Source organism: Benincasa hispida, chromosome 2, assembly GCF_027475165.1.
Source record: "Benincasa hispida cultivar pf3 chromosome 2, pf3_genome.v1.1, whole genome shotgun sequence".
Taxonomy (NCBI): Eukaryota; Viridiplantae; Streptophyta; class Magnoliopsida; order Cucurbitales; family Cucurbitaceae; genus Benincasa; species Benincasa hispida.
This window is the reverse complement of record NC_143479.1, coordinates 779,757-790,464: the sequence shown is the minus strand read 5'-3', so window position 1 is coordinate 790,464 and position 10,708 is coordinate 779,757.

Genomic DNA, 10,708 nt, shown 5'->3' with positions numbered 1-10,708 from the left:
GATTTTCATAATAAGATGCAAAATCAACATATCATTGTTATTGATAAGATAGAATGTTTAACACGAACTGCGAGTTCTAGGACATTCCCAACAATCTCCCACTTGGACTAAAACTCCATTGAGAACAAATATATACAATATAATGTTGAGATACATAATGGGAAAAATACAATAAACTAGGGCATCTACAATACCATAAACATTCTCCCACTTGCCCTAGATTACACTACTCGAGTTCTAGTCCCACTAGGTGGCTCTTGAAAACGTTAGCCGAAAAGGCCTTGGTGAATGGATCAGCAAGGTTGTCTTCAGAGGCTATCTTTGTGACGAGCACATCTCCTCTGTGTACAATCTCCCGGATGAGATGGTACTTTTGTTCAATGTGTTTTTCACGCTTGTGACTCCTGGGATCCTTTGAGTTAGCAACAGCACCACTGTTGTCACAATACAGTGTGATAGGCAGGTGCATATTTGGAACAACTTCCAAATCAGCTAAGAATTTTTGTAGCCATACTGCTGATAACGGGTAGAAATGCACGTTATTATAGCGCTAAGTTATAAAATAATGCAGGATTGCGACGGTAGAAATATATCATATTGCGTCCAAAAGCATTAAGTTTGCAACATTTCGATCGCATGTGTCCATCGCATTAAAACAGCTAACTTATGTATTTTATGCAAGAAAATGCATTGACACAAGGTGAAAATGCAATCCAAAGAAATTAACATCCGAGCGCATTAAAGGATTGCGACCGCAAGGCTATGCGATCATTTGCGCCCACCAAAATCTGCTCAAGAAGGTGGCCGCATAGAGCCGGCGCATCAAGGTGGGCGCATCTGGGTGAAAGCTTTATAAATCATGATGGGATAGAAAGCTGATGACGGTCGATTCCGAATTAAGTTAACAAGTCGTTAACGACCTACTATAGCAAGTACACTCAACTTTTCGATGACAAATATTCGACGCATCAGACAGAGAATTAATTCCATCCCATCAGTGCAATCATATGAGAGAAAAAGCTCTTCACCCTGAAGCTCTATAAATACCGAAGGCCATCTTCATTGAAGAAGTTCGCTCAGTTTATAAAATTCACCATATAGATAGAAGTTAGCCTTGTTCATAGTTTTTATTTTACTTAGATAGCGGAAGCGAGTGAAGGGAGATTACACCGAGAGATCGTCCCGGTGAACTCGGAAGAGTGCCAGAAAGCGTCGAAATCAGAGAGAGGGCCAACTCTTGCGGAAGCAAGAACATCTTTTGGGCAGAATAGAGATAACATAGTGTAAAAGCCTTGAGAAGCAAGATATTGCTTCCAGGCTCTCTACCCTTATTTTCCATTGTCATTTTGTACTCTGAACCTATTTATAAAAATAAAAATTGCATCTATATATCTGTCCACTCTCTTTACATTACGCATGAGTAGCTAAATTTGTCGAATGGGTTGAGAAGCACTTAGCTAGCTTAACCTGAGATCTTCATTCTATGCGATCATCTTGTATTATGTATGCATCATTCGTCCATTAGAGATACTCGGGAGGGTAGTCTAAGGATAGAATCTAGGCTTGGAAAAGTCAGATTAGAATCTAGGCTCGGGAGAGTCGGATTAGAACCACATAGTCAAGAGATAAAAGCTTAGGAATAAGTTCTGTTTGCTATTAACGCATCGCATGCACCCTAGAGATAGGATATGATTGAATGCAGTCGCCTTGTCCTTGTGTGCATCTTTCGTCATCGCATAGGCAAGAAGTAGAGACTTAGGAATAAGCTCTATAGACATTATCACATTCATCGCATGCGTCCTAAAATTAGGAGCTATTGCATTTGCATTGGAAAATGAAATGTTGTCGCATGAGTGTAGCATGATCGCATAGCTTGAACGCACTCTCAGGAAACGCTAGCTAAAGACCTTTTCAACCCATTCCTCCGCATACTCAGTGTATCTATCGCATAATTACTCTTTTCTCAAATTCGCCGCAGACATTTTATACCTTAAACAACAAACCAACCAACACTTCGATTTATTTGTTACCGCAAAGTGATCTAAAATTACCATCGCATACTGTTTTCCTTAGTCCCTGTGTTCGACCCTGGGCTTACCAGGCAACTCAGTAGGATTTATACTTGAGTCTTGTTGAGAAAACTTGCTTGCACAATGCATATTCCACCATCGCATTCTACACCATTATTTCATCGCATAAAATAACGTATCAAGTGCTTCCTTAGCAGCCACGTATTCCGCTTCCATGGTGGAGTCAGCAATACAACTTTACTTGATGCTTCTTCAAACTATAGTTCCTCTGTTTAGAGTGAAAACTGATCCTTAAGTAGATTTCCTGGAATCTACGTCAGTCCCTCTGTTTAGAGTGAAAACTGATCCTTAAGTAGATTTCCTGGAATATACGTCAGTCTGAAAATCAAAATCAGTGTATCCCGTAAGGATCAAATCCTTAGGTCCATACACAAGCATATAGTCCCTCGTTCTCTTAAGATACTTGAGGATAGTTTTTATAGCAGTCCAATGACCGTGTCCAGGATTAGATTGGAACCTACTGACAATTGCAACTGCAAAACATATGTCGAGACGTGTACACAACATAGTGTACATCAAACTCCCAACTGCAGAAGCATATGGAATTCTGTTCATCTTCTCAACCTCTTGAAGTGTTAGGACATTGTTCCTTTGACAAATGAATTCCATGCCTGAAAGGTAATAAAACTTTCTTGGAATTTTGCATATTATACCTTGACAACTGATGCGTTATTTTATGTGGTGATATAATGAAAAGAATTTGTGGTGAAATAATAAAAGGAGATTGCGGTGATGGAAAATGCATTGTGCAACAAGTTTTCTCAACAGGACCCAAGTATAAATCCTACTAAGTTTCTTGGCAAGTCCAGGGTCGAACTCAGGGACTAAGGAAAATAATATGCAGCAATAATTTTTAAGATGACTTTGCGGTAACCAATAAATCAAGGAGTTGTTGGGTTGTTGTTTGCAATATAACATGTATGCGACAGAGTTAAGAAAAGAGTTAATAATACGGAAGATGCGATGAATATGCGGGGAACGAGTTGAGAAAGGGTTTAGCTAACAGTTCCTAGGATTACATTCATATTATGCGATCATGCTACACACATACAATAGCAAATCATCTCTCAACACAAATGCTACGGCTTCTAGTTTTAGAACGCATGTTGTATATGCGATAAAGTCTATAGAACCTACACATAAGCCTCTATTCTTGTATGTGCAATGACGAATGACACACACACATACAAGGCGACCGCATAATACCATAACCTATCTCTAGGGTGCATGCGATGCATGTTGGCAAACAGGGCTTATCTTTAAGTCCCTATCTCTTGCTTATGTAGATCTAATCTTGCTCTCTCGAGCCTAGATTCTAACCTAGCTCTCTCAAGTCTTAGGTTTTTTCTTTAGACTCTATCTCGAGTAGCTCTAAAGGGGTGTTGGGCGCAACATAAGACAAGATGATCGCATGCAATGAAAATCCTAGGTCATGTTAGCTAAGTTCTTCTCAACCCATTCGATCGATTTAGCCACTCATGCGTGCTTTTAAGAGAGTGAACAGATGTAGATAAACAAGTTCCATTTTATAGATATAGAGGTTAAATACAAAATAACAATGCAGAATAAGAATAAAGAGCCTGGTAGAAATCTCTTGCTTCCCAAGGCTTTTACACTATTCTTCTCTACTCTGCTCAAAAGATAATCTTGCCCTCGCAAGAGTCGGCCCTCTCTCTACTTTTCCACACCTTCTGGGTTCTCTCTCGAGCTAACCAGAGCGATCTTCCGGAATCTCTTTCCTTCTCTCTCTCCACCTTCTAAGTAAAAGAAAAACTATGAACAAGGCTAACATCTATCTATATGGTGAATTCTGTAAACTGAGCGAACTTCTTCAATGAAGATGGCCTTCGGTATTTATAGAGCTTAAGGGTGAAGAGATTTTTCTCTCATATGATTGCACTGATGGGACGGCATTAATTCTCTATCTGATGCGCCGAATATTTGTCACCGAAAAGTTGAGTTTACTTGCTACAGTAGGTCGTTAACGGCTTGTCAACTTAATTCAGAATCGACTGTCATCAGCTTTCTGTTCCATCGTGATTTATTAGGCTTTCACTTAGATGCACCCACCTTGATGCGCCAGCTTTATGCAGCCACCTTCTTAAGCAGATTTTTGCGAGCGCAAATTATCGCATAGCCTTGCGGTCGTAATCCTTTAATGTACTCGGATGTTAATTTCTTTGGATCGCATTTCCGTCTTGCGTCAACGCATTTTCTGCACAAAAATACATAAGTTAAATGTTTTAATGCGATGGACGCATGCGACTGCAATATTATGAACTTAATGCTTTTTGGATGCAATCTTATATATTTTTATCATCGCAAGTCTGCATTGTTAAATAACTTATCACTGTAATAACGTGTATTTCTGCCCGTTATCAACAACATCTTGTCAATATAAGATGTCTGAGACAGTGATAATGTTTTATTCTTTCGGTCTTGAAATATCTATATTCCTAGAACATACTGAGCATCACCCAAATATTTCATTTGGAACTGAGATGCTAACCATCTCTCTACGTCAGCAAGAAAGCTTGTCTCATTCCCAATGAGCAAGATATCATCAACATACAGAACTAAGAATGCTACAGTTTTGTTGACTATCTTCTTGTATACACAAGGTTCGTCAACATTCTATACACAGGGATCACAGTGTCAAATCTTATATTCCAGGATCTGGACGCCTGTTTCAATCCATAAATGGATCGATTAAGCTTACAGACTTTCTATTCATGTCCTGTTTCGACAAACCCCTCTGGTTAAGACATAAAAATACTTTCATCAAGATAACCATTCAAAAAAGCTGTCTTGACATCCATTTGTCATATTTTATAGTCGTAATATGTGGCAATGGCAAGAAGTATTCTTATTGATTTAATCATGGCAACAGGAGAAAAAGATTCTTCATAATCAACTCCTGCTCTTTGGGTAAAATCCTTTGCCACGAGCCTGGCTTTATAGGTCTGTACCTTGCCAGTTTGGTCTCGTTTTCTCTTGTAGATCCACTTACAACCTATAGGTGTAACACCTTGTGGTTGATCTACAAGTTCTCAAACTGAGTTTAAGTACATAGACTCCATTTCATCATCCATGGCTTTTATCCATTGTTCCCTGTCAACATCTTCCATTGCATTCTTAAAGGTTAATGGATCCTCTAAACCATCATCTTGTATGATGTTTTGAGTTTCTGTTAAACCCATGTAGTGTTCAGGTTGTTGAATAACCCTCCCACTACGACGAGGCATCCCCAACTCTTGGGATGGATGTGACGAGACAACGACCGTTGTTGATGGACCAACTTGATCAACAACTCTTGTTGATTTATCTGTAGTATCTTTAAACAGTTCTTGCAATATTAGTTTACTGCAAGATAGATGATTCTTAATATGATCCTCTTCCAAGAAAGTTGCATTTGTCGATACAAACACTTTATCTTCTTGGGGATCATAAAAGTATTCTCCTTTTGTTTCCATGGGATATCCTACAAACAGGCATAATTTCGAACGTGTTTCCAATTTTTTAGGATTCTGTACCAACACGTGTGCTAGACAACCCCAGATGCAGAAATGACATAAACTTGCTTTGCAATTTAATCTTCTTTTGTTTCCATGGGATATTCTGTTTTGTTTTTCGATAAAATTGTTATTGAAATTGTAATCTTGAATCCAATAAACTAAGGTCCTGAGGCTATTTAATGTAGACTTGAACTTTATGTGATGACATATCAAGTTCGAGTATATAGCCTAAAATGGTCTATAGTATAGGGATAAGATTGGGCACCTTGTTCTGGGGACAATATGAATGCGGTCCACTTTGTAGTTAGTATAAACGATGTGATCCTGAATCGTTCATATAGAGATATGTGGGTCATCCTATGCAATGAGGTTATATAAGACTAGACCACGACTTAGTCACTTTTGCTTTATAACACCGTTTACTGTATAAAACTGACTAATTCAAATTTGATGACCTAGGTAACTTGATCTCAATCCTAAGCTAAATATGAACTCCTATTTATTTGGGATTATCCTTAAATCTACATGGGTGAGAGCAGCTCAACAGCGCTGGCTTAATAAGCCTCCCATTTCAGGGGTAAGATCGGGTAAATAACTGGTGACATAGGATGCAAGACGGACTTCACTCCTACCCATCTCTAGTGGTAGTAGATAGGTTGTTCCCTTCAGTGCTGACTTCGAAATAAGAACAAGGGGCCCCACCCTCTTACTAGGCTAAGAGGAACTGGATTTGTTGGTTGGACCACAAATCAATTATTCTTTAGAAGTTCAGTGGGACTGAAGGAACAAGAAGTGTTCTCGGGGGTAAAACAGTATTTTGACCCAGCCAAGACTATGAACAACCTGTGAAAGATTGACTTACTAGTTATGGTTATATCAGATGGACAGAAACATATCTACAGTGAGGGGAGTACAACTACGGGACTTTAGTGGAATGACCTGTTAGTTAACAAATGTTGATTAATTAGGTTAAAGAGTTTTACCGGTTAATCTCAGATTGTTGGAGCCCATGATCTGTAGGTCCATTAGGTCCCCCTGCTAGCTCATATGGATTAAACTTAGAACAGTATGTTGGATTAATTCGAATTGTTCGAATTAAGAAAAGGGATTAAAACCGACAAGTATATACGATATCGTTATCAGTTTTTTGTATGGCGCTCTATATTCAAATGTGATTTGAATTTTGAAAATATGAATGTGGATTTATGTTCTGGAGGTCAAAAATAGTCAAGAGGGGCAAAACTGTAAAAAGTCAAAGGGTTGACTTTTCACTAAGGAAAGTCAAAGTTTGACTTTTACCAAATTGAAAAAAGAACATTTTGCCTTTGACTAAGAGTTAGTGGAATTATTGAAGATTTTTGTTTGATAATCCCACTAACTTAAGTGGACTATGTATAAACATTATAGAATGACACATAGCCCACTTTGGTTTAGTGCTTTGTGAGGTGTTGATCTTTGGTGAGTTTTTACGTGCATTAGATGCATGTAATAGTTTTATAAAAAGAAGTTTTCTTTTGAAATAAAATTCTTCTTTCTCTTTTAGCAAGCTAATTTTTTTCTATAATTTTTGGGTTTCAATTCCAAAAAATCCCTTTTTCTCACATTAACCTTGAACCACTATTTCTTCCCCTTTTCATTCCTTCATTCACCAGGTCCCACAATCTGGTTCTAAGTCCAGAGAATAGCAGGTAAACTCTAGTGGTGGTCTAGAAGAGTTCGGGTCAAGATTCAGCGAGAAAAGGCGTTTTTTGGGAGCTACAAAGGTTGTATTCTATCCCTTTTAGTTTACTGTTTTTTATATATTTACATGCTTTTTTCCTTTTAATTAGAAGCAATTAGAGTGTAATTAGATCTTTATTCCACTATGTATGTCTCGTGTTCCATCATGTGGTATCAGAGCATGCTTTAATTATGCTCAATTGCTTTTGGTGGGTAGGTTTTTCTTTTCTTTCAAATGTTGAATGAAATGTGGACTAAAGTGGATTTTTTATGATTTTGGCATTGTTTTTCTTTAAATTTCTTGTGGAAGTTCGTAATTGCTCATATGTTTATAAGCATTAATGTGGTCTATAAATTTGTTAGAGTCATTAGAGTTGAAATTAGGTTGTAATTGCTCGGTTCCGGGAGAGAAGATAGCATCAAAATTGAAGGAATTTTGATTCTAGACCCGTTTCAGCCACTAAACCTAACGACCCGACCTGCCAGCCCGAGTTACAAACCGATTCAAAGCAGCTTCGGCACCGCCTGCTGCTCGTGCCTCCGTGCGCCCGCGCTTTCCGTTTGACCCGACCCGCCCACACTTCCATTGACCATGCTAGCGCGTGTTGACTAGTCAGCCCAGACAATCTGGATCGGTTCGTTTGATCGGTTCAACTTGGTTTTTGGCATTTTTGGGCTGGTTCGGGTGGTTTCTGAGCGATTCCAGATGGTTCAAAGTGTTTGAAGCCGGTTCCGGGAAGTTGGTTGCTATTTTCTGTTATAAATTAGTTATTTGTTTGTGTTTAATGCCAAAATCAATCCACTTTAGTGTTGTTTACCTATTATGCATGTGATGTATAATGTTATTTGATTATGTGTGCATATAGTATGCCATATAGTTTTAAAACCCCACCATAGGAAAAACATGTGACATGCATTTGTTATATGTTATAAGTGTTATAAAATATATACTATGCATGCTTAGTTTTAATATAAGTGTTATATTAAAGCATCTTTGTTTGAAAGAAGCATGTTATAGATGAATGCTCTAGGGTTATAATTGTTATAATTTATTTTATAATTGTTATAAAATAACCTAGACTTCTAAAATCTATAATAAAGATAAGATGCATGCTCACTTAGGGTTAACCATCGGCAATCCTAATTTTCATAGAAAATAGGTTGATATCTTGTAAAACCGAAGTTATAAAAAAACTCACCCAGCAAGATCTTGGCAAAAAGTCAGATAAAATGACTAAGGTTGAAGGTATTTAAGTTGACAGTTCACAGAACACCTACTACCTGGAGATCAAGTCGGCGTCTGAGTTAGGTTAAACCGGTTTTATGAGCATAAGAGCAGTGTGAGGTAATAAAATTTGTTTATCACCTAGACATCGTAGGTTAAAAATCCAGTATAAAAGTTATACTCGAATGAATCACCTAGACTTAGGATATGTTTAAGTTAGCAGAAATGTATCACTAAGTATTTTATACCAGAACCGTCTAGAACACTTCAGCTGGAGAGAAGTAATATACTTTTAGCTCTAGCGTTCTTAAGAGTTCACACCGTGAGATTCATGCTTGGCTTTGGGCCGCCCTGGGAGCGGACTCCATTTGGAGAGTGTTTGCATGAGTCAATACCAAGGTGAATAGGGGAAGTTGTTCATAGTAAGTGGGAGAAGGAAGTGTGTCAACACATCCTACGATCTCTTCCATTAGGTTGCACCGTGAGATTCCTATAATGCGCCTGCATGTGGACCCTGGAGCGACCTTACCAATCGGAGGGTTGTATTATAGGATTCGGAACTCCGCGAACTCTAGAAATTGATAGAGTCTCTCAGGTTCATTTGCATTCTTGTCTTTCCAACTTTAGGAGCATATTGAGGTCTAAAAATGGAGGGTCACACTTACGAGAATTACCAAGTGTTAGTAAATTCTTGACCAAAGTAGCGATAACTAAGTTACTATAGGAATAAGAGTTATTCTGGTGATAGTATCTAATTAAGAAAGTCTGGGTTCAACGGAGGAATAGTCGATCACCCCACGATGAAGGTTATTCTAAACCATTGAAATATCGTTGCAAATATAATAATGATGGGTACATTATTTTTTGCTAAACTTGATTGGATTTTAAAGATTAATGTTTTTTTACTAAAAAGGATATTTTTTTTCTTTTCAGCATGACTAGCTTTTTAGTTCAACTATTAGCTTCTGAAAAACTTAACAGCAACAACTACTCGACATGGAAAAAAAATCTGAATACAATAGTAGTAATAGATGACCTGAAATTTTTCTTAACTGGGGAATGTCCTCAGGCCCCTACCTCGAAAGCTAGCCGAACAAGTCGAAATGCTTATAATCGATGGGTTAAGGCTAATGATAAAGCCCATGTCTATATTCTTGCCAACATGATTGATGTATTGGCAAAGAAATACGAATCCTTGGGCATAGCTAAGGCTATCATGGATTCATTAAAAGAGATGTTCGGGCAATCGTCATCAATCCTAAGACACGAGGCAATTAAGTACATTTACAATAAGCGTATGAAGGAAGGGACCTCTGTTAGAGAACATGTCCTGGACATGATGGTCCACTTCAATATTGCTGAAGTAAATGGTGGCGCCATCGACGAGGCAAATCAGGTTAGCTTTATTATGGAGTCTCTTCCAAAGAGCTTCATACCTTTTCAAATGAATGCTTCTCTAAATAAGATAGAGTTTAATCTGACAACCCTTCTTAACGAGCTCCAGCGTTTTCAAACTCTTACAAAGTCTAAGGGGAAAGAAGTGGAGGCAAATGTTGTCACCACAAAGAAAGTTTTAAAAGGATCGTCCTCTAAAACTAAAGCAGGAACTTCAAAGAAAAAAAATGTTCAAATGAGAAAGAAGGGTAAGGGGAAGACTCCCATGACAAACAAGGAAAAAAAAAGTTGCAGAAAAAGGAAAATATTTCCACTGAAACCAAAATGGGCACTAGAAGAGGAACTGCCCGAAATACCTTGCTGAGAAAAAAGTAGAAAAATAAGCACAAGGTAAATATGATTTACTAGTTGTTGAAACATGTTTAGTGGAGTATGATACCTCAACCTGGATATTGGATTCACGAGCCACTAAACATATTTGCTTCTCTTTTCAGGAAACTAGTTCCTGGAAAAAGCTTGAAGAAGGCGAGATCATTCTCAAGGTTGGAACAGGAGAGGTTGTCTCGGCCGAAGCAGTGGGAAACTTGAAGTTGTTTTTCAACGATAGATATATCATACTTAAAAGTGTTTTGTATGCTCCTAAAATGAGATGGAATTTAATATCTATCACATGTATATTAAAAAAATGTATAAAATATCTTTTGAAATTAATGAAGTGTTCATTTTTAGAAAAGGTATTCAAATTTGTTCTGCTTGAAAACGAC